Here is a 21,842-nt window from a genome sequence, read left to right on the forward strand (position 1 = left end):
TCTCTATACTGTGACATAGAGGATTCCACATTTTCTTGTTCTCTTCTCTTTCATATGAGCAGAAGCAAAGACAAAGGCATTCTTGTTGAAGCTGACCCTGAACCCGAAAGGACCTTGAAGAGAAAGCTAAGAGAAGCCAAAGCACAACTCTCTTTAGAGGACCTAACCGAATTCTTCAAGGAAGAAGAAGACATGGCAGCCGAAAATAACAACAATGCAAACAATGCAAGGAAGGTGCTGGGTGACTTTACTGCACCTACTCCCGACTTCTATGGGAGAAGCATCTCTATCCCTGCCATTGGAGCAAACAACTTTGAGCTTAAGCCTCAATTGGTTTCTCTAATGCAACAGAATTGCAAGTTCCATGGACTTCCAATGGAAGATCCTCATCAGTTCTTAGCTGAATTCTTGCAAATCTGTGACACAGTCAAGACTAATGGGGTAGACCCTGAGGTCTATAGACTGATGCTATTCCCTTTTGCAGTAAGAGACAGAGCTAGAATATGGTTGGACTCCCAACCCAAAGAAAGCCTGGACTCTTGGGAAAAGCTGGTCAATGCCTTCTTGGCAAAGTTCTTTCCACCACAAAGATGGAGTAAGCTTAGAGTGGAAGTCCAAACCTTCAGACAGAAGGATGGTGAATCCCTCTATGAAGCTTGGGAAAGATACAAACAATTGATCAGAAGATGTCCTTCTGACATGCTTTCTGAATGGAGCATCATAGGTATTTTCTATGATGGTCTCTCTGAACTGTCCAAGATGTCTTTGGATAGCTCTGCTGGAGGATCTCTTCATCTGAAGAAGACGCCTACAGAGGCTCAAGAGCTAATTGAGATGGTTGCAAATAACCAATTCATGTACACTTCTGAAAGGAATCCTGTGAACAATGGGACAAGTCAGAAGAAAGGAGTTCTTGAGATTGATGCTCTGAACGCCATTTTGGCTCAGAATAAAATATTGACTCAACAAGTCAATTTGATTTCTCAAAGTCTGTCTGGAATGCAAAATGCACCAAGCAGTACTAAGGAGGCTTCATCTGAGGAAGAAGCTTATGATCCTGAGAACCCTTCAATGGAAGAGGTGAATTACCTAGGAGAACCCTATGGTAACACCTATAATTCTTCATGGAGAAATCACCCAAATCTCTCATGGAAGAATCAAGAGAGACCTCAACAAGGTTTCAATAATAATGGTGGAAGAAACAGGTTTAACAATGGCAAACCTTTTCCATCATCTTCTCAGCAACAGACAGAGAATCCTAAGCAGAACCCCTCTGACTTAGCAACCATGGTCTCTGATCTAATTAAAACCACTCAAAGTTTCATGAATGAAACAAGGTCCTCTATTAGAAATTTGGAAGGACAAGTGGGACAGCTGAGCAAGAAAGTTACTGAACTCCCTCCAAGTACTCTCCCAAGCAACACAGAAGAAAATCCAAAAGGAGAGTGCAAAGCCATCAATATGGCCGAATTTGGAGAGGATGGAGAGGCAGTGAACGCCACTGAGGAAGACCTCAATGGGCGTGCACTAGCCTCCAATGAGTTCCCCAATGAGGAACCATGGGAATCTGGGACTCAAAATGAGACCATAGAGATTCCATTGGACTTACTTCTGCCTTTCATGAGCTCTGAAGAGTATTCTTCCTCTGAAGAGGATGAGTATGTCACTGAAGAGAAAGTTGCTAAATACCTTGGAGCAATCATGAAGCTAAATGACAAGTTATTTGAAAATGAGACTTGGGAGGATGAACCTCCTTTGCTCACCAAAGAACTGGATGACTTGTCTAGGCAGAAATTACCTCAAAAGAGACAAGACCCTGGGAAGTTTTCCATACCTTGTACCATAGGCACCATGACCTTCAAGAAGGCTCTGTGTGACTTAGGGTCAAGTGTAAACCTCATGCCTCTCTCAGTAATGGAGAAGCTAGGGATCTTTGAGGTACAAGCTGCAAGAATCTCATTAGAGATGGCAGACAACTCAAGAAAACAAGCTCATGGACTTGTAGAGAATGTTTTGGTAAAGGTTGAAGACCATTACATTCCTGCTGATTTCATAGTCCTAGAGACTGGGAAGTGCATGGATGAAAACCATCATCCTTGGCAGACCCTTCCTAGCCACAGCAAAAGCTGTGATTGATGTTGATAGAGGTGAACTGATCATTCAAGTGAATGAAGAATCCTTTGTGTTTAAGGCTCAAGGATATCCCTCTGTCACCATAGAGATGAAGCATGAAGAGTTTCTCTCAAATCAGAGTCAAGAAGAGCCCCCACAGTCAAACTCTAAGTTTGGTGTTGGGAGGCCACAACCAAACTCTAAGTTTGGTGTTGAACCCCCACATTCAAACTCTAAGTTTGGTGTTGGGAGGTTCCAACATTGCTCTGAGTATCTGTGAGGCTCCATGAGAGCCCTCTGTCAAGCTACTGACATTAAAGAAGCGCTTGTTGGGAGGCAACCCAATGATTATAATTTATCTAGTTTCTTTTGTTATTTTATGTTTTTTGTAGGTTGATGATCATAAGAACTCACAAAATCCATTGAAAAAGCAAAAACAAAATGAAAAACAGGAAGAAAAACAGCACACCCTGGAGGAAGAAGCTGCCGGCGTTCAAACGCCAGTAAGCCTAGCAGTTGGGCGTTTAACGCCCAGTCTGGCACCATTCTGGGCGTTTAACGCCAGAAAGGGGCACCAGACTGGCGTTAAACGCCAGAAAAGGGCAAGAACCTGGCGTTAAACGCCAGGAATGGGCACCAGCCCGGCGTTTAACGCCAGAAATGGCTCAAAACGTGATTTTGAGCAACATTTGGTGCAGGGATGACTTTTCCTTGACACCACAGGATCTGTGGACCCCACAGGATCCCCACCAACCCCACCACCACTCTCTCTCTTCTTCCCCCATTCACCAATCACCTCAACAGCTCTTCCCCAAAAGCCCTTCACCTATCAAATCCCATCTTTCTCTTCACCACTCACATCCATCCTTCATAAAACCCCACCAACCTCACCCTTCAAATTCAAACCACTTTTCCTCCCAAACCCACCCAATATGGCCGAACCCCATCTCCCCTCTCTCCTATAAATACCCTTCTTCACTCCTTCATTTTCACACAACCAAAACACCACTTCTCCCCCTTCTTTGGCCGAATACACCACCATCTCCCTCTTCCTCATTTCTTCTTCTTCTACTCTCTTCTTTCTTCTTTTGCTCGAGGACGAGCAAACATTTTAAGTTTGGTGTGGTAAAAGCGTTGCTTTTTCGTTTTTCCATGATCATTATGGCATCCAAGGCCGGAGAAACCTCTAGAAAGAGGAAAGGGAAGGCAAAAGCTTCCACCTCCGAGTCATGGGAGATGGATAGGTTCATCTCAAGGGTGCATCAAGACCACTTCTATGAAATTGTGGCCTTGAAGAAGGTGATCCCCGAGGTCCCCTTTTCACTCAAAAAGGGTGAATATCCGGAGATCCGCCATGAGATCCAAAGAAGAGGTTGGGAAGTACTTACCAACCCCATTCAACAAGTTGGAATCTTGATGGTTCAAGAGTTCTATACCAATGCATGGATCACCAAGAGCCATGATCAAAGTCTGAACCCGAATCCAAAGAATTATCTTACTATGGTTCGGGGGAAATACTTGGATTTTAGTCCGGAAAGTGTGAGGGTGGCGTTCAACTTGCCTATGATGCAAGGAGATGAACATCCTTACACAAGAAGGGTCAACTTTGATCAAAGGTTGGACCAAGTCCTCACAGCCATATGTGAAGAGGGCGCACAATGGAAGAGAGATTCAAGAGGCAAGCCGGTTCAACTGAGAAGGCATGACCTCAAACCCGTGGCTAGATGATGGTTGGAGTTTATCCAACGCTCAATCATTCCCACTAGCAACCGGTCTGAAGTTATTTTAGATCGGGCCATCATGATCCATAGCATCATGATTGGAGAAGAAGTGGAAGTTCATGAGGTTATAGCCCAAGAACTCTACAAGGTGGCGGATAAGTCCTCTACCTTAGCAAGGTTAGCCTTCCCTCACCTCATTTGTCACCTCTGTTATTCAGTTGGAGTTGACATAGAGGGAGACATCACCATTGATGAGGATAAGCCCATTACCAAGAAAAGGATGGAGCACACAAGAGACCCCTCTCATCATGAGATCCCTGAGATGCCTCAAGGGATGCACTTTCCTCCACAAAACTATTGGGAGCAACTAAACACCTCCCTAGGAGAATTGAGTTCCAACATGGGACAACTAAGGGTGGAGCACCAAGAACACTCCATTCTTCTCCATGAAATAAGAGAAGATCAAAGAATCATGAGAGAGGAGCAACAAAGGCAAGGAAGAGACATTGAGGAGCTCAAGCACTCCATAGGACCTTCAAGAGGAAGGAAGAGCCGCCATCACTAAGGTGGACCCGTTCCTTGATTTCCTTGTTCTTTATTCTTCTGTTTTTCGAATTTTTTATGCTTATGTTTATCCATGTTTGTGTCTTGTGATCATTAGTGTCTTAGTGTCTATGCCTTAAAGTTATGAATGTCCTATGAATCCATCACCTTTCTTAAATAAAAACGTTCTTAATTGAAAAGGAAAAGAATTGCATGAATTTTGAATTTTATAACAGTTTAATTATTTTGATGTGGTGGCAACACTTTTGTTCTCTGAATGTATGCTTGAACAGTGCATATGTCTTTTGAATTTGTGGTTCATGAATATTGGCTCTTGAAAGAATGATGAAAAAGGAGACATGTTACTGAGGATCTGAAAAATCATAAAAATGATTCTTGAAGCAAGAAAAAGCAGTGAAAAAAAAAAGAGAAGCAAACGAAAAAAAAAAAAGAGAAGAGAAGAAAACCGAAAAAAAAAGAAGAAAGAAAGAAAAAAAGAAAGAAATAAAGTTGTGATCCAAGGCAATAAGAGTGTGCTTAAGAACCCTGGACACCTCTAATTGGGGACTTTAGCAAAGCTAAGTCACAATCTGAAAAGGTTCACCCAATTATGTGTCTGTGGCATGTATGTATCCGGTGGTAATACTGGAAGACAGAGTGCTTTGGGCCACAGCCAAGACTCAATAAAGTAGCTGTGTTCAAGAATCATCATACTTAACTAGGAGAATCAATAACACTATCTGGATTCTGAGTTCCTAAAGAAGCCAATCATTCTGAGTCCCAAAGGATGAAGTGAGATGCCAAAACTATTCAGAGGCAAAAAGCTAGAAGCCCCGCTCATCTAATTAATACTGATCTTCATAGATGTTTTTGAAGTTCATTGCATATTCTCTTCTTTTTATCTTATTTGATCTTTAGTTGCTTGGGGACAAGCAACAATTTAAGTTTGGTGTTGTGATGAGCGGATAATTTGTACGCTTTTTGGCATTGTTTTTAGTATGTTTTTAGTATGATCTAGTTAGTTTTTAGTATATTTTTATTAGTTTTTAATTAAAATTCACTTTTCTGGACTTTACTATGAGTTTGTGTATTTTTCTGTGATTTCAGGTATTTTCTGGCTGAAATTGAGGGATCTGAGCAAAAATCTGATCCAGAGACTGAAAAGGACTGCAGATGCTGTTGGATTCTGACCTCCCTGCACTCGAAGTGGATTTTCTGGAGCTACAGAAGCCCAATTGGCGCGCTCTCAACGGCGTTGGAAAGTAGACATCCTGGGCTTTCCAGCAATATATGATAGTCCATACTTTGCCCAAGATTTGATGGCCCAAACCGGCGTTCAAAGTCACCTACAGAAATCCCAGCGTTAAACGCCGGAACTGGCACCCAAATGGGAGTTAAACGCCCAAACTGGCACCAAAGCTGGCGTTTAACTCCAAGACAAGTCTCTACACGAAAATGCTTCATTGCTCAGCCCAAGCACACACCAAGTGGGCCCGGAAGTGGATTTTTATGTCATTTACTCATCTCTGTACACCTTAGGCTACTAGTTTTCTATAAGTAGGACCTTTTACTATTGTAATAGAGAGCTGGATAGAGAGTCTTTTGATCATGTTTTGATGATTGAACTCACTTTGGGAGGCTGGCCATTCGGCCATGCCTAGACCTTGTTCTTATGTATTTTCAACGGTGGAGTTTCTACACACCATAGATTAAGGTGTGGAGCTCTGCTGTACCTCGAGTATTAATGCAATTACTATTGTTCTTCTATTCAATTCCGCTTGTTCTTTTACCAAGATATCACTTGTTCTTCAACTTGATGAAGGTGATGATTGACACTCATCATCATTCTCACCTATGAACAAGGTGACTGACAACCATTCTTGTTCTACAAGCATTCGAGGCTTGGTGAATATCTCTTGGATTCTTTAACCGGAGTCTTCGTGGTATAGGCAAGAACTGATGGCGGCATTCAAGAGAATCCGGAAGGTCTAACCTTGTCTGTGGTATTCTGAGTAGGATTCAATGATTGAATGACTGTGACGTGCTTCAAACCTGTAACCTGCTGGGCGTTAGTGACAGACGCAAAAGAATCACTGGATTCTATTCCGGTAGGGGAGGGAACCACACCGGTGACTGGCAGTACTGTGACAGAGTGCGTGCATTAGCTTTCACTGCGAGGATGGGAGGTAGCCATTGACAACGGTGAAACCCTACACAAGCTTGCCATGGAAAGGAGTAAGAAGGATTGGATGAAGACAGTAGGAAAGCAGAGAGACGGAAGGGAAGGCATCTTCATACACTTGTCTGAAGCTCTTACACCAATGACATACATAAGTATCCCTATCCTTATCTTTTATGTTATTTTCGTTCATCACCATTATACATTTGAGTCTGCCTGACTGAGATTTACAAGATGACCATAGCTTGCTTCATACCACCAATCTCCGTGGGATCGACCCTTACTCGCGTAAGGTTTATTACTTGGACGACCCAGTGCACTTGCTGGTTAGTTGTGCGAAGTTGTGTTTATGCCATGGTATTGAGCACCAAGTCTTTGGAGCCATTACTAGGGATTGTTTATGTTTTGAAAAGTAGTGATCACAATTTCGTGCACCATGTAACCATGCCTTAAAGCTATGAATAAATTCCATTAATCCTTCACCTCTCTTAAAAGAAAAATGTTTTAATTCAAAAGAACAAGAAGTACATGAATTTCGAATTTATCCTTGAATTTAATTTAATTATATTGATGTGGTGACAATACTTTTTGTTTTCTGAATGAATGCTTGAACAGTGCATATGTCTTTTGATCTTGTTGTTTATGAATGTTAAAATTGTTGACTCTTGAAAGAATGATGAACAAAGAGAAATGTTATTGATGATCTGAAAAATCATGAAATTGATTCTTGAAGCAAGAAAAAGCAGTGAAAAAGAAGGCTTGCGAAAAAAAAAAGAGAGAAGGAGCAGTAGAAAAAGCCAATAGCCCTTAAAACCAAAAGGCAAGGGTAAAAAGGATCCAAGGCTTTGAGCATCAATGGATAGGAGGGCCCAAGGAAATAAAATCCAGGCCTAAGCGGCTAAACCAAGCTGTCCCTAACCATGTGCTTGTGTCATGAAGGTCTAAGTGAAAAGCTTGAGACTGAGTGGTTAAAGTCGTGATCCAAAGCAAAAAGAGTGTGCTTAAGAGCTCTGGACACCACTAACTGGGGACTCTAGCAAAGCTGAGTCACAATCTGAAAAGGTTCACCCAGTTATGTGTCTGTGGCATTTATGTATCCGGTGGTAATACTGGAAAACAAAGTGCTTAGGGCCACGGCCAAGACTCAAAAAGTAGCTGTGTTCAAGAATCAACATACTTAACTAGGAGAATCAATAACACTATCTGAAATTCTAAGTTCCTAGAGAAGCCAATCATTCAAAACTTCAAAGGAAAAAGTGAGATGCCAAAACTATTCAGAAGCAAAAAGCTACAAGTCCCGCTCATCTAATTATAATTAATATTTATTGATATTCTGGAATTTATAGTATATTCTCTTCTTTTTATCCTAATTGATTTTCAGTTGCTTGGGGACAAGCAACAATTTAAGTTTGGTGTTGTGATGAGCGGATAATTTATACGCTTTTTGGCATTGTTTTTAGGTAGTTTTTAGTAAGTTCAAGCTACTTTTAGGGATGTTTTCATTAGTTTTTATGTTAAATTCACATTTCTGGACTTTACTATGAGTTTGTGTGTTTTTCTGTGATTTCAGGTAAATTCTGGCTGAAATTGAGGGACTTGAGCAAAACTCTGAAAAAGGCTGACAAAAGGACTGCTGATGCTGTTGGAATCTGACCTCCCTGCACTCAAAATGGATGTTTTGGAGCTACAGAACTCCAATTGGCGCGCTCTTAACGGAGTTGGAAAGTAGACATCCAGGGCTTTCCAGCAATATATAATAGTCCATACTTTATTCGGAAATTGATGACGTAACTTGGCGTTGAACGCCAAGTACATGCTGCTGTCTGGAGTTAAACGCCAGAAAAACGTCATGATCCGGAGTTAAACGCCCAAAACACGTTATAACTTGGAGTTCAACTCCAAGAGAAGCCTCAGCTCGTGGATAGATCAAGCTCAGCCCAAGCATACACCAAGTGGGCCCCGGAAGTGGATTTGTGCATCAATTACTTACTCATGTAAACCCTAGTAGCTAGTCTAGTATAAATAGGATAAGTTACTATTGTATTAGACATTTTTGGTCTCAGTTTTGTTTTATTCTTCATCCTAAGAGGCTATTGATCATGTTTTGGGGGCTGGCCATTCGGCCATGCCTGAACCTTTTACTTATGTATTTTCAACGGTGGAGTTTCTGCACACCATAGATTAAGGGTGTGGAGCTCTGCTGTACCTCAAGTTTCAATACAATTACTATTACTTTTTATTTAATTCTATCTTATTCTTATTCCAAGATATTCATTCGCACCCAAGAACATGATGAATGTGATGATTATGTGACGCTCATCATCATTCTCACCTATGAACGCGCGTGATTGACAACCACTTTTCGTTCTACATGCAACCGAGCTTGAATGTGTATCTCTTAGATTCCCTAACAGAATCTTCGTGGTATAAGCTAGATAGATGGCGGCATTCATGAGGATCCGAAAAGTCTCACCTTGTCTGTGGTATTCCGAGTAGGATCCTGGGAATCCGGAAAGTCTAACCTTGTCTGTGGTATTCCGAGTAGGATTCCGGTAATGAATGACTGTGACGTGCTTCAGACTTGCAAGTGCTGGGCGTTAGTGACAGATGCAAAAGAATCAAGGGATTCTATTCCAGTAGGAACGGGAACCAACCAGTGATTAGCCGTGCTGTGACAGAGCGCGTGAGCGTAGTTTTCACTGCGAGGATGGGATGTAGCCGTCGGCCAGTGTGATGCCTCCAGACGATTAGCCATGCGAGTGACAGCGCAGAGGACCATTTTCCAGAGAGGATACAAAGTAGCCTTCGTCGAACGGTGAACCCCTATACATAGCTTGCCATGGAAAGGAGTAAGAAGGATTGAGTTGAAGCAATAGGAAAGTAGGCGTTCTTGAGCCATACAGTATCTCCATTCGCTTATCTGAAATTCCCACCAATGAATCTGCATAAGTATTCTATCCTTTTTTTTTATTTCTATTTTTATATTTCTATTTTCGAAACCATAAACAAATTTAATCTGCCTAACTGAGATTTACAAGGTGACCATAGCTTGCTTCATACCAACAATCTCTGTGGGATCGACCCTTACTCACGTAAGGTTTATTACTTGGACGACCCAGTACACTTGCTGGTTAGTTGAACGGAGTTGTGTCCACTCGTGCCAATTTCAAATTCCATAAAAGTACAACTTAAAGAATAGTGATCACAATTTCGTCCACCAGTCATATTTTTCATATATATAACAATAACTAATATCACATATTAGGTTAATTTACGTTGATAAACCAAAGCCACCCTAAAATTACCCGAATCCCCCAAACCCAAAAACGTTACCTAGTTGTCTTTATTTATATTTCTATATAAATCGAATTTAATGAATTCATATTAGGATAATAAGTAGTAAATCGAATCTATAGGATTCGAATTACCTGACATTGTGATTCGAAAGTAAATTGAATTCAAAAAATTTAAATTATGTCATTCCTTACTAAATCGAATCTATAAATTTCGATTTATATGGTCCATGCTAAATCGAAGCAATAAAGTTCGATTTATACTCACTTAGTAGCAATTCAACTCATTATAAATCGAATCTCCTTCATTCAATTTAGTAGTATAGATAGCATCCAAGTAATTCGAATCTTATAGATTCGATTTGATTTACTACGAAAATTCATAATTCAAATTCTATAAATTTATTAAATAATTTAATGTTTATTTAATTTTGGTCAAATCAGATAATATAATTGTTTAGTTATAATTAATGTTGTTCACCCTTATGGTATAATTGAAACATATTGAAACTCTAAAGGTAAAATTAAAACTAAATGTTAAGGATAAAATTAAAATAAAATTATATTTGCTATCTTGTAATTTTTTTTGAATAAAAATCTCATTTATACCCCTTTAAAATATATCACTTTAATACACTAATATTTTTATTAAAAATAAAAATAATGATAAATATCTCATATATTTGTTAGTAAATTATATACAAATATTTTTTAAAGTATATCACTTTTATTATATAAAAATAACTTAAATATCTTTAAATGTGATTATGATAATTCATTAATTATTATATTTTTTATTAATTTATATTTTAATAATTTACCTCTAACTTTTAATTATAGTAAAAATGTAAGATATGATGTCCAAAAAAAAAAGCTAAAGCGACATAAATTTTTTACTAACAAAAAATATATTTTTTTTTCATTTTTTAGACACGTATCTATTTTTTTAATTTATATATTTTAATTTATATAAATTAGTGACAATTAAATGTACCAAAATATACTGATTAATAAAGAAATAAAGTTTAAAATAAACATGTCCTGAACAAATTGAAATAAAATAAAGACTTTTAATTATGATCATTAATTATAATCACATATATTTACTTCAAGATTTATATTTCAAAAACTCAGTATATTAATATTTTGTATTTTTATTTCTCAATTTTAGACTATCACACACATTAGTTACTCCCCAATAATGACAATACTTAAAAAAAATAATTAAGTGATCTTAAAATCATAAAATAATTTAAAAAAACAAAAAATATACAATTACCTAAAATATAATATTTGTGTAGTAACTAAAATTTAATTACCAATATAAAAGCTATGATGCACGGACATGGACATAGGACACGATACGACACGAGACATGCCGACACGCAAATTTTAAAATCTTATAAGACACGGGGACACGCATACATATAAAATATAAAGTATTTTTTTAGATAAATCATAATGAATTTTAATATTTTATTGATATTAAAATATAAATTAATTTTTTAAATTATTTTTAATATCTTATTTTAATTATATCAAGTATATAATTAAAATATCTTTTTGTTTTAATAAATAATAATACATACTATATCTAAATTTATTTCAAGAATATATGTTAAGAAAAAGATTGGACACGCTGACACGTGATGATATTTAGGTGTGTCCAATGGTGTCTGGAGAAGAATTTTTTATTTTTTATTAAGACGTGGTTAGACACAGCAAACATGCGTGTCGGGCGAGCATCGGTGAGTGTCGTGTCCGAAATGTGTCCGACACGCGGACACGACAACTCAGCGAAGTGTCCGTGCTTCATAGTAAAAGTAACATATAATATCATTTTGTAACACCCTAATATTCATATCCTTACACTTGAGTGATGATAAGGTGGTACGACTCTCAAGGGGATTTTTAATACATAGTTTATAAGCATGATTGAAAGGAGTATTAATCAAGAAGCTTGAAAAGGAGTAAAAATAAAATCGCAAATTCGTAGCACTCACGTATCGACAAAAAGAAGGTAAAGCGTGAACTGAGACGATATAAAGATAATTTCGTTGAGAAGAATAAGATAAAACAAAATATAGATAAGTAACATAAATAATTAGCCACTAGTCGCGACCCGCGAAGTTTAGGCCAGCTAGGGTATAGTTTGAAAGTAGTTGATAACAGTATCTGCTAATCTCTCCCAAAAGAAACATAAGAGCCTCTATAGGGAAGTTCAAAAGAGTTCAATACATAATATAAGGTTTTCAAAATAAAGGTGGAGAGATTCTAAGCAAAATATAAAGTAGAGAATATAAAGAGCTTCGCAATCTCTCAGATGAACCACAGCTCACTTTTGAGCACTTGGACATGTATCTGAAAAACAAGAGATATATACAGAATGAGAACCCCCGACCCATGAGTTTCCAGTATGGTAAAAGTGCCAAATAAATACAATGCACTGTAATAAAAACTCACTAAGCATCCTAAACTTTCTTTCACCAAAATTCATCCTATGTTATCGCTAATCCATAAATAGGCAACTGTCATAAGGGAATGCTAAATCTAATTCATCTTCCTCATACTTCCTAACTTTCTATCTCTCTAACGAATCAGAATCAGAATCATAAACAAAACCATCACAAGTTATTCTGTCTCAACAATTCTATATCAATACTTCATATCCTTACCTGGAGCAAGTGAAATCACTTCACTGCGTCTACCCAAGGAGCTCAAATTATCTTATTTTCTACCTAGAGCAGTGAAATCACTTCACTACATCTACCCAGGGAACTCAAATTACCCCATTCAATAATCATCATTTTAAATTAATCATATCATTACTCTATCTCAACAAGAACAGCCCTCAGCGTCAACCGATACCAGCATGAGGGACCACTCAGTTGTACAAACACAAGCAATACAGGCAAATAATACACAATAAGGTACAAGTAGAACAAGTAGCACATAATTAGGTAACATAGTATATATGATGTAGCAATCCAAAATAATAGGCAAACCCAAACAATTCAAACATATGCATATGATGTATGCCTGCCCTATGGCTGATGATATTATCTATCGATTATATAGCCAACCTGACACATCCTGGTAGCTAACCATGGACAGAAACACCCATGCGGAGTAAGTGGGCTTGAGCTACAACCCCTTTACTACTACCCGCTTAATCCAGAGCCAGTGGAACAACCACTTCTGCGGCTACTACCCAGGTGAGTGTTTAAAAGCTCAACTTGGAGCGAGTGGAATCACCACTACTGCCACTACTACCTAGGCGTCACAATATCTGACCTGGAGCAAGTGGGACGAACCACAACCCTTGCTACTACCCAGGATCTCAAAACAAACACTTATTTAGTTTAAAATCAATCATCATTATTATCAAATCTCAAACATTAACCTGGAGAAAGCGGAATGAACCACAACCCTTGCTACTACCTAGGTATCACAAAAACACATTCATTCATAATCGCTCTTCATTATTGCCAATTCTCAAACAATGACCCGGAGCAAGCGGGACGAACCATGACGCTTGCTACTACCCAGATATCACAAACATACATTCATTCAGAACTCCATAATTAAACTCATTTATCATAATTCTCCTTCTCCATCTCATACTCGGAGCAAGTGGACAACGCCACTGCCTACTACCCGGGGTCACACATCACATTCATTTTCAAACCATCATTTATGCACTTTCTCAATCATAATTCATTACTCCAAGTCTTTCTTCATCAACAAGTTATCACATTTTCCAACTTCTTCTCATTATTAGGCATACTATAAAAATTTAGGACTTAAAGGATGAAAATCGAGGCTTAGAAATCTGAAATCCGACTTTAAAAACTCAAAAATCAATTTTTGTTGAAAACAGGGTCACGCATGGGAAGTAGAGAGGTAGGGTGATGCGTGCACGTCAGCCACGCGTACGCATGGATGCGTTTTGTGCTTCTCGCACAAAACAGGCACGCAACCATCACAACCCTTTGGAATTTATACCACGCACCTGCATCAATATAGCGACGCGTACGCGTCGGCCAGGCGCACGCGTGAGAGAGTAAAAATCCCAAGTGACGTGTGCGTGCGCGTCAGAGTACGTTTTACCAAAAATTTTACTAAGTTTAAAAAGCTGCAGAATTTTATTTTCAAATCTCAAACTTCCGCCACACATAACTTCTTCTACAAAATTCTTTTTTCAACAATTTTTGAACTGTTGGAAAGATCGTTGAAGGAACTTTCATAAAAATCCAATTTTGAAGAATTTTTAACTTTGAGGACCGAGTTACAGGCCGCCGTAGTTAGTCAAAAATCAATTTTTACCCAAAAATAGAAATCACCAATTATTCCAATGCTCACAAGCCAAATTCATTTTCACTCATCCAAATGACCACAACCCAAACACATTCACAGAATTACACTCAACTAAAACTAAACCTACCTCATCTATACAATTCAATTCAATTTTATCATCTTCCACTCCTAAATTCCTAATTTTTTATTATTCCACATTCTTCCCATTTATTCACACACTCAATATTCAACATCGACTCAATCTCATATGACATCACACAATACACACATCACTTACCTTCCTTACCTCTTTTCAGCCTCTAGCCCAAGATTCACGGCCTCCGGCCTAAATTTATAATTTAAATGCATATTTCACAAACCAATATTCATTATCCAATTTATCAAATTCTCAACACACCAAACATACAAATTCACACAATTCTTAACCCAATCATTAATTTACATTACATATCAACTATACATATTAGTACCAACCATTTACACAATCCAAACTTAATTCTAGGGCATCTAGCCTAGGAATTCTCATCACAGCACACGGTACTTAAATGAAATTTAAACCGTACCTCTGGTAGCCAAAATAATTGAACTTCTTCTTGGAAGTCTCCACCAACTCTTAGCTCCAAGCCTCACCAAGGCCCCACAAGCAATATCAATCTTCAAATTGTGTACCAAAATTACCCAATACTCTTAACCCACAAAGTAAGTTGATGGAACTCACCAATGGCTCATACTAGAGCATTCCTAAACAAACAAAATCATAAAATTACTCAACACCCATAACTAAACCCGAATTTAAAGAGAAAAATGAAAACTGGGCAGAGGACAGTAGAATACTCACCACAAAACTTAGATTGAATTCTAGAAGATAAGAAGAGTGACGCGTGACCACAAACGGCTCATCAGTCGGAGTTTCGGAGAGAAAGTTACGGTGATTTGAAGTTTGATGAAGTTAGGATTTTCTCTCTTCTTCCTCTCTTCTCCATTTCAGCGTCCCACACTCTTTCAGTCTTTCTTTAGGGTTAATGAGCTGAAATGCTCATAACTAAGATTTATATATGTTGGGTTTTGGGTCCACTTGGGCCCGGTTTAGTTGGTTTAACCTGTTGGCCCAATTTTGGGCCAAAACCTTTAAGATTAGAGTGTTAAATCGTATTTTAAATATTTCTATCTTCACAAATTATAAATTCTTATTTATTAAAATTATTCACTTGTAATTAATTTTCTCATCCACAGTATCGAACAGATCGCAGCCGGTACTGCCGGTCAAATTTTCAGTGCGCATTTTTATTCAGAAAACTATGTTTTTCGACTCAGAAAAATTCACTGAGTACAAATATCATATTTAAATTATCAAATTCCAATTGCTAAATTTTCTAACCATATTTGATCCTATTTAATTAATTACGATTTGACCAGATTTTACATTCTACCCCCCAAATAGAAATTTTTGCCCTCGAAAATTCCATCTGCCACCATCGGTACGTGAGCGTAGTCTACCTTTATATCCAACGCATAGTAGTCCCAAGGTCTTTTTACTCTGCGTGCTTCCGTTGCCGCGCTCTGATTCCTTTATCTCAGAGGATCTCGATCATTCGTCCAACGCTGACCAACAGCCTCGTTCATTACTTTCATCATCTCATCAACTCACATCTTATTAAATCTCCAATCATGTCATCAATAATTTCACCATCATCATTAATCATAGTCATCATCCCACATCACTATAATCAACCAAAAATCATCACCATACCTTAATCATACTCTATCACTATCCTCTCTCTCTGTCAAGCCAATTACCACTAATCATAGCTCAACTCCAAGCATAACCTCCAGACTTACTTTCTTATTCCCAAACTTTTCAATTTATATATAAATTGCTGTTTTAAAGTCTTTGACTAATTAATCAAAACTCTCTTCGTTTTTAGAAATCAAATGAGTTTGAAATAACAAGTTAACAAAATCATAAGAATCCGATTTTCTTTAATAATCTATAAAAACATTCGAAACACATCTCTTTTGTTAAAGTTACTCAAATCAAAAATCATTTTCAAAACCATAACCAACACTCTTTCAAATTCTTGGAAAAATTTCGACAGCACCTCTCCTAAAAACTGAAGTTTGCCACCCGTTATGGGTCCCCTCTTTTCAACCTCAACTCAATCAAAACCAACATTTCAAATCAACATTTGCAAATCCATTATTTAGGACCATTCCTCATCTATTTAAATCAAAGAAATCTAAATGTCACGGATTCAATCTGTTTCACCAAAAATCTAGAAATCAACCAATTAAATAACAAACACAACATATCAATCTCAACAGAAAATCCTTTACATGACAGGCATTTATCCATTTGTATTAATCTGCTAAACTTATCAGGTATTCAAAGCCCAAAGCATTTTTGTTTAAAGCAAACCCCTACTCGGACCATCTAGTTTGATTATAAGTCTAATACTAAGCTCGACATTCTCAGTTTTATTGTAAAGGTGGTATTATAAAATCATGCACTGTCCATTAAGCCTGATTATTGCAATTACCTCAATCTTACTGTCGCAATTGGCCCGCATCCTGACTCCCTCCTTGTTGGCAATTTCTTGATACATGCCCTGGTAACCCGCACTTGTAACATACACCTAACCTCAATCGGCACGGCCTATTTGGGTGATGACTTCCACATCTCTAACAGCTCGAAACATCTGTAGCAGCCGTTGTCTATTTTCCCTTACCGTTCCCTTGGGACTCCTCATTCGTTGCAAAGTTATTCCGTCTTTAGAAAAAGTGTTGTGTGTATCCTCTCTCCTTAAAATCTCGACCCCTTGGTGCAAATCCTTGGTTGTGCTCCCTATGAATTCCTTTCTCTGTAGCCACCTTTTTCACACACTCTTCAGCAACTCTGCTCTTATTCACCAACTCTGAGGAAGTTCAGATCTCCATTGGTCCCACTGAACCTAAGATATCGCTCCAGAGCCCTCCTTCATACTTAATGCAATTCCATTCCTCGATGTCTCTCGGAGCTCCCTGACATATGCGAGAAAACCTGAATGGCTCCTTGATGAGCGGATAATTTGTACGCTTTTTGGCATTGTTTTTAGTATGTTTTTAGTATCTTTTAGTTAGTTTTTATTATATTTTTATTAGTTTTTAATTAAAATTCACTTTTCTGGACTTTACTATGAGTTTGTGTGTTTTTCTGTGATTTCAGGTATTTTCTGGCTGAAATTGAGGGACCTGAGCAAAAATCTGATCCAGAGACTCAAAAGGACTGCAGATGCTGTTGGATTCTGACCTCCCTGCACTCGAAGTGGATTTTCTGGAGCTACAGAAGCCCAATTGGCGCGCTCTCAACGGCGTTGGAAAGTAGACATCCTGGGCTTTCCAGCAATATATAATAGTCCATACTTTGCCCAAGATTTGATGGCCCAAACCGGCGTTCAAAGTCACCTCAAGAAATTCCAGCGTTAAACGCCGGAACTGGCACCTAATTGGGAGTTAAACGCCCAAACTGGCACTAAAGCTGGCGTTTAACTCCAAGGAGAGTCTCTACACGAAAAAGCTTCATTGCTCAGCCCAAGCACACACCAAGTGGGCCCGGAAGTGGATTTTTATGTCATTTACTCATCTATGTACTAGTTTTCTATAAGTAGGACCTTTTACTATTGTATTTTCATCTTCGGACATCTAGTTCTTAGATCAGATCTTGGTTCTTCTGGTTCCCTCTTTGGGGCCGAAACCAATGATCACTTTTGTTCTTATGTATTTTCAACGGTGGAGTTTCTACACACCATAGATTAAGGTGTGGAGCTCTGCTGTACCTCGAGTATTAATGCAATTACTATTGTTCTTCTATTCAATTCCGCTTGTTCTTTTACCAAGATATCACTTGTTCTTCAACTTGATGAAGGTGGTGATTGACACTCATCATCATTCTCACCTATGAACAAGGTGACTGACAACCATTCTTGTTCTACAAGCATCCGAGGCTTAGTGAATATCTCTTGGATTCTTCGGAATCTTCGTGGTATAGGCAGGACCTGATGGCGGCATTCAAGAGAATCCGGAAGGTCTAAACCTTGTCTGTGGTATTCTGAGTAGGATTCAATGATTGAATGACTGTGACGTGCTTCAAACCTGTAACCTACTGGGCGTTAGTGACAGACGCAAAAGAGTGATTCTATTCCGGTAGGGGAGGGAACCAAACCGGTGATTGGCAGCACTGTGACAGAGTGCGTGCATTAGCTTTCACTGCGCGGATGGGAGGTAGCTGCTGACAACAGTGAAATCCTACACGAGCTTGCCATGGAAAGGAGTAAGAAGGATTGGATGAAGGCATTAGGAAAGCAGAGAGACGGAAGGGAAGGCATCTTCATACGCTTGTCTGAAGCTCTTACACCAATGATGTACATAAGTATCCCTATCTTTATCTTTTATGTTATTTTCGTTCATCACCATTATACATTTGAGTCTGCCTGACTGAGATTTACAAGATGACCATAGCTTGCTTCATACCACCAATCTCCGTGGGATCGACCCTTACTCGCGTAAGGTTTATTACTTGGACGACCCAGTGCACTTGCTGGTTAGTTGTGCGAAGTTGTGTTTATGCCATGGTATTGAGCACCAAGTCTTTGGAGCCATTACTAGGGATTGTTTATGTTTTGAAAAGTATTGATCACAATTTCGTGCACCAAGTTTTTGGCGCCGTTGCCGGGGATTGTTCTTGTGTATGGACAACTGACGGTTCATCTTGTTGCTTAGATTAGGTATTTTTCTTCAGAGTTCTTAAGAATGAATTCTAGTGTTTCAAGGTGATGTTCTTATCATCACCAAAGCTGATTGATTCTCATCAATTTAGCTCTTGAATGCAATGTCCTGCTGAAGCTTAGCCGGCCATGTCTAATTCCTTTAGACTAAAGCTTTAGACTAACATTGCATGATTCCTGGAATTCTCATTAAGAATTTTGATATCTTTATTTTCCTTTTCACTTAATTTTCGAAAAAGCACAAAAAAATTACAAAATCATAAAATCCAAAAATATTTCTTGTTTGAGTCTAGAGTCTCATCTTAAGTTTAGTGTCAATTGCATGTTTCTGTTCTTATTGCATTCATGCATGTGTCCTCATTGATCTTCAAGTTGTTCTTGATGATTTCATGAGTTTTGATCTTTGAATTCTATTGACTTGAGCATTTTGTTGTTTCTCATATGTATTCTCATCTTGTTAGTGTCAATAGTATACAAACTGCTAAGTTTGGTGTCTTGCATGCATTGTTATTTGATTTTAGTTGCATTTTTTTATTATTCCTCATTATTAAAAATCCAAAAATATTTTTAATTTGTGTCTTTTCAAGTCAATAATACAGAGAATTGAAGATTCAGAACATACAGCAGAGGAATTATACAGAAAAAGCTGAGCATTCGAAAATGCCCAGTGAAGAAGACAGACTGGCGTTTAAACGCCAGCCAGGGTGCCTGGCTGGGCGTTTAACGCCCAAAAGGGTATAGTTTTTGGCGTTAAACGCCAGAATGTGCACCATTCTGGGCGTTTAACGCCAGGATGGCAAAGGGGGAAGATTTTGTTTTCAAAATCAATTTTTTTTTCAAGTTTTCAAAGTTTTTCAAAATCAAATCTTTTTCAAATCATATCTTTTCAATCAAATGTTTTCAAAATCAATTTCTTTCCTTTTTCAAAGATACTTACTAACAATTAATGATTTGATTGAACATTTTTTGCCTTTTCTGTTGAGGAAGGTTTTATGCTTGAATCATATCTTTTCTTGTTAGGCAAGTCATTAATTTTTTAAAAATCATATCTTCTCAAATTGTTTTCAAATCATATCTTTTAAAATTGTTTTCAAATCATATCTTTTAAAATTGTTTTCAAATCATATCTTTTCAATCATATCTTTTTAAAACCATAATTTTTCAATCACATCTTTTTCAAAATAAGTTTTCAATCATATCTTTTTGATTTCTAATTTCAAATCTTTTTCAAAAATCACTTGATTCTTTTTCTATTCTTAGTTTTTGAGAATCAATTAGTGTTTTTCACAAATGTTTTCAAAATCTTTTACTTAAATTTTCGAAAATTACTTCCCTTCTTCTCACATCCTTCTATTTTTGGACTAACTCTATTCCTTAATGCAAAATTCGAACTCCATCTTCTTTGATAAGTTCGAATTTTCTACTTCTGTCTTCCATTTTTCTTCCTCTGACACCTCAAGGAATCTCTATACTGTGACATAGAGGATTCCATATTTTCTTGTTCTCTTCTCTTTCATATGAGCAGGAACAAAGACAAAGGCATTCTTGTTGAAGCTGACCCTGAACCTGAAAGGACCTTGAAGTGAAAGCTAAGAGAAGCTAAGGCACAACTCTTTATTGAGGACCTAACCGAATTCTTCAAAGAAGAAGAACCCATGGCAGCCGAAAACAACAACAATGCCAACAATGCAAGGAAGGTGCTGGGTGACTTTACTGCACCTACTCCCAATTTCTATGGGAGAAGCATCTCTATCCCTGCCATTGGAGCAAACAACTTTGAGCTTAAGCCTCAATTAGTTTCTCTAATGCAACAGAATTGCAAGTTCCATGGACTTCCAATGGAAGATCCTCATCAGTTCTTAGCTGAATTCTTGCAAATCTGTGACACAGTCAAGACTAATGGGGTTGACCCTGAGGTCTATAGACTGATGCTATTCCCTTTTGCTGTAAGAGACAGAGCTAGGATATGGTTGGACTCTCAACCTAAAGAAAGCCTGGACTCTTGGGAAAAGCTAGTCAATGCCTTCTTGGCAAAGTTCTTTCCACCTCAAAAATTGAGTAAGCTTAGAGTGGAAGTCCAAACCTTCAGACAGAAGGATGGTGAATCCCTCTATGAAGCTTGGGAAAGATACAAACAATTAATCAGAAAATGTCCTTCTGACATGCTTTCTGAATGGAGCATCATAGGTATTTTCTATGATGGTCTCTCTGAACTATCCAAGATGTCTTTGGATAGCTCTGCTGGAGGATCTCTTCATCTGAAGAAGACGCCTACAGAAGCTCAAGAGCTTATTGAAATGGTTGCAAATAACCAATTCATGTACACTTCTGAAAGGAATCCTGTGAACAATGGGACAAGTCAGAAGAAAGGAGTTCTTGAGATTGATGCTCTGAATGCCATACTGGCTCAGAATAAAATATTGACTCAACAAGTCAATTTGATTTCTCAAAAGTCTGTCTGGAATGCAAAATGCACCAAGCAGTACTAAGGATGCTTCATCTGAAGAAGAAGCTTATGATCCTGAGAACCCTTCAATGGAAGAGGTGAATTACCTAGGAGAACCCTATGGAAACACCTATAATTCTTCATGGAGAAATCACCCAAATTTCTCATGGAAGAATCAAGAGAGACCTCAACAAGGTTTCAATAACAATAATGGTGGAAGAAACAGGTTTAGCAATGGCAAGCCTTTTCCATCATCTTCTCAGCAACAGACAGAGAATGCTAAACAGAACCCCTCTGACTTAGCAACCATGGTCTCTGATCTAATCAAAACCACTCAAAGTTTCATGACTGAAACAAGGCCTTCAATTAGGAATTTGGAAGCACAAGTGGGACAGCTGAGCAAGAAAGTTACTGAACTCCCTCCTAGTACTCTCCCAAGTAATACAGAAGAAAATCCAAAAGGAGAATGCA

At 38.1% G+C, this 21,842-nt stretch overlaps 2 non-coding genes across 2 annotated transcripts; both read right to left on the reverse strand.

Annotated features, from left to right (window-relative positions):
• Positions 1-597: 597 nt before the first annotated feature.
• LOC130947192 (small nucleolar RNA R71) lies at positions 598-705 on the reverse strand. Its single transcript, XR_009072593.1, has one exon. It is a non-coding gene; the product is annotated as a small nucleolar RNA R71 (small nucleolar RNA).
• A 20,280-nt stretch (positions 706-20,985) lies between these two features.
• Positions 20,986-21,093, reverse strand: LOC130947173 (small nucleolar RNA R71). The gene has a single exon (XR_009072573.1). It is a non-coding gene; the product is annotated as a small nucleolar RNA R71 (small nucleolar RNA).
• Between the last annotated feature and the right edge of the window lie 749 nt (positions 21,094-21,842).

This window comes from Arachis stenosperma, chromosome 8 (genome assembly GCF_014773155.1).
Source record: "Arachis stenosperma cultivar V10309 chromosome 8, arast.V10309.gnm1.PFL2, whole genome shotgun sequence".
Taxonomy (NCBI): Eukaryota; Viridiplantae; Streptophyta; class Magnoliopsida; order Fabales; family Fabaceae; genus Arachis; species Arachis stenosperma.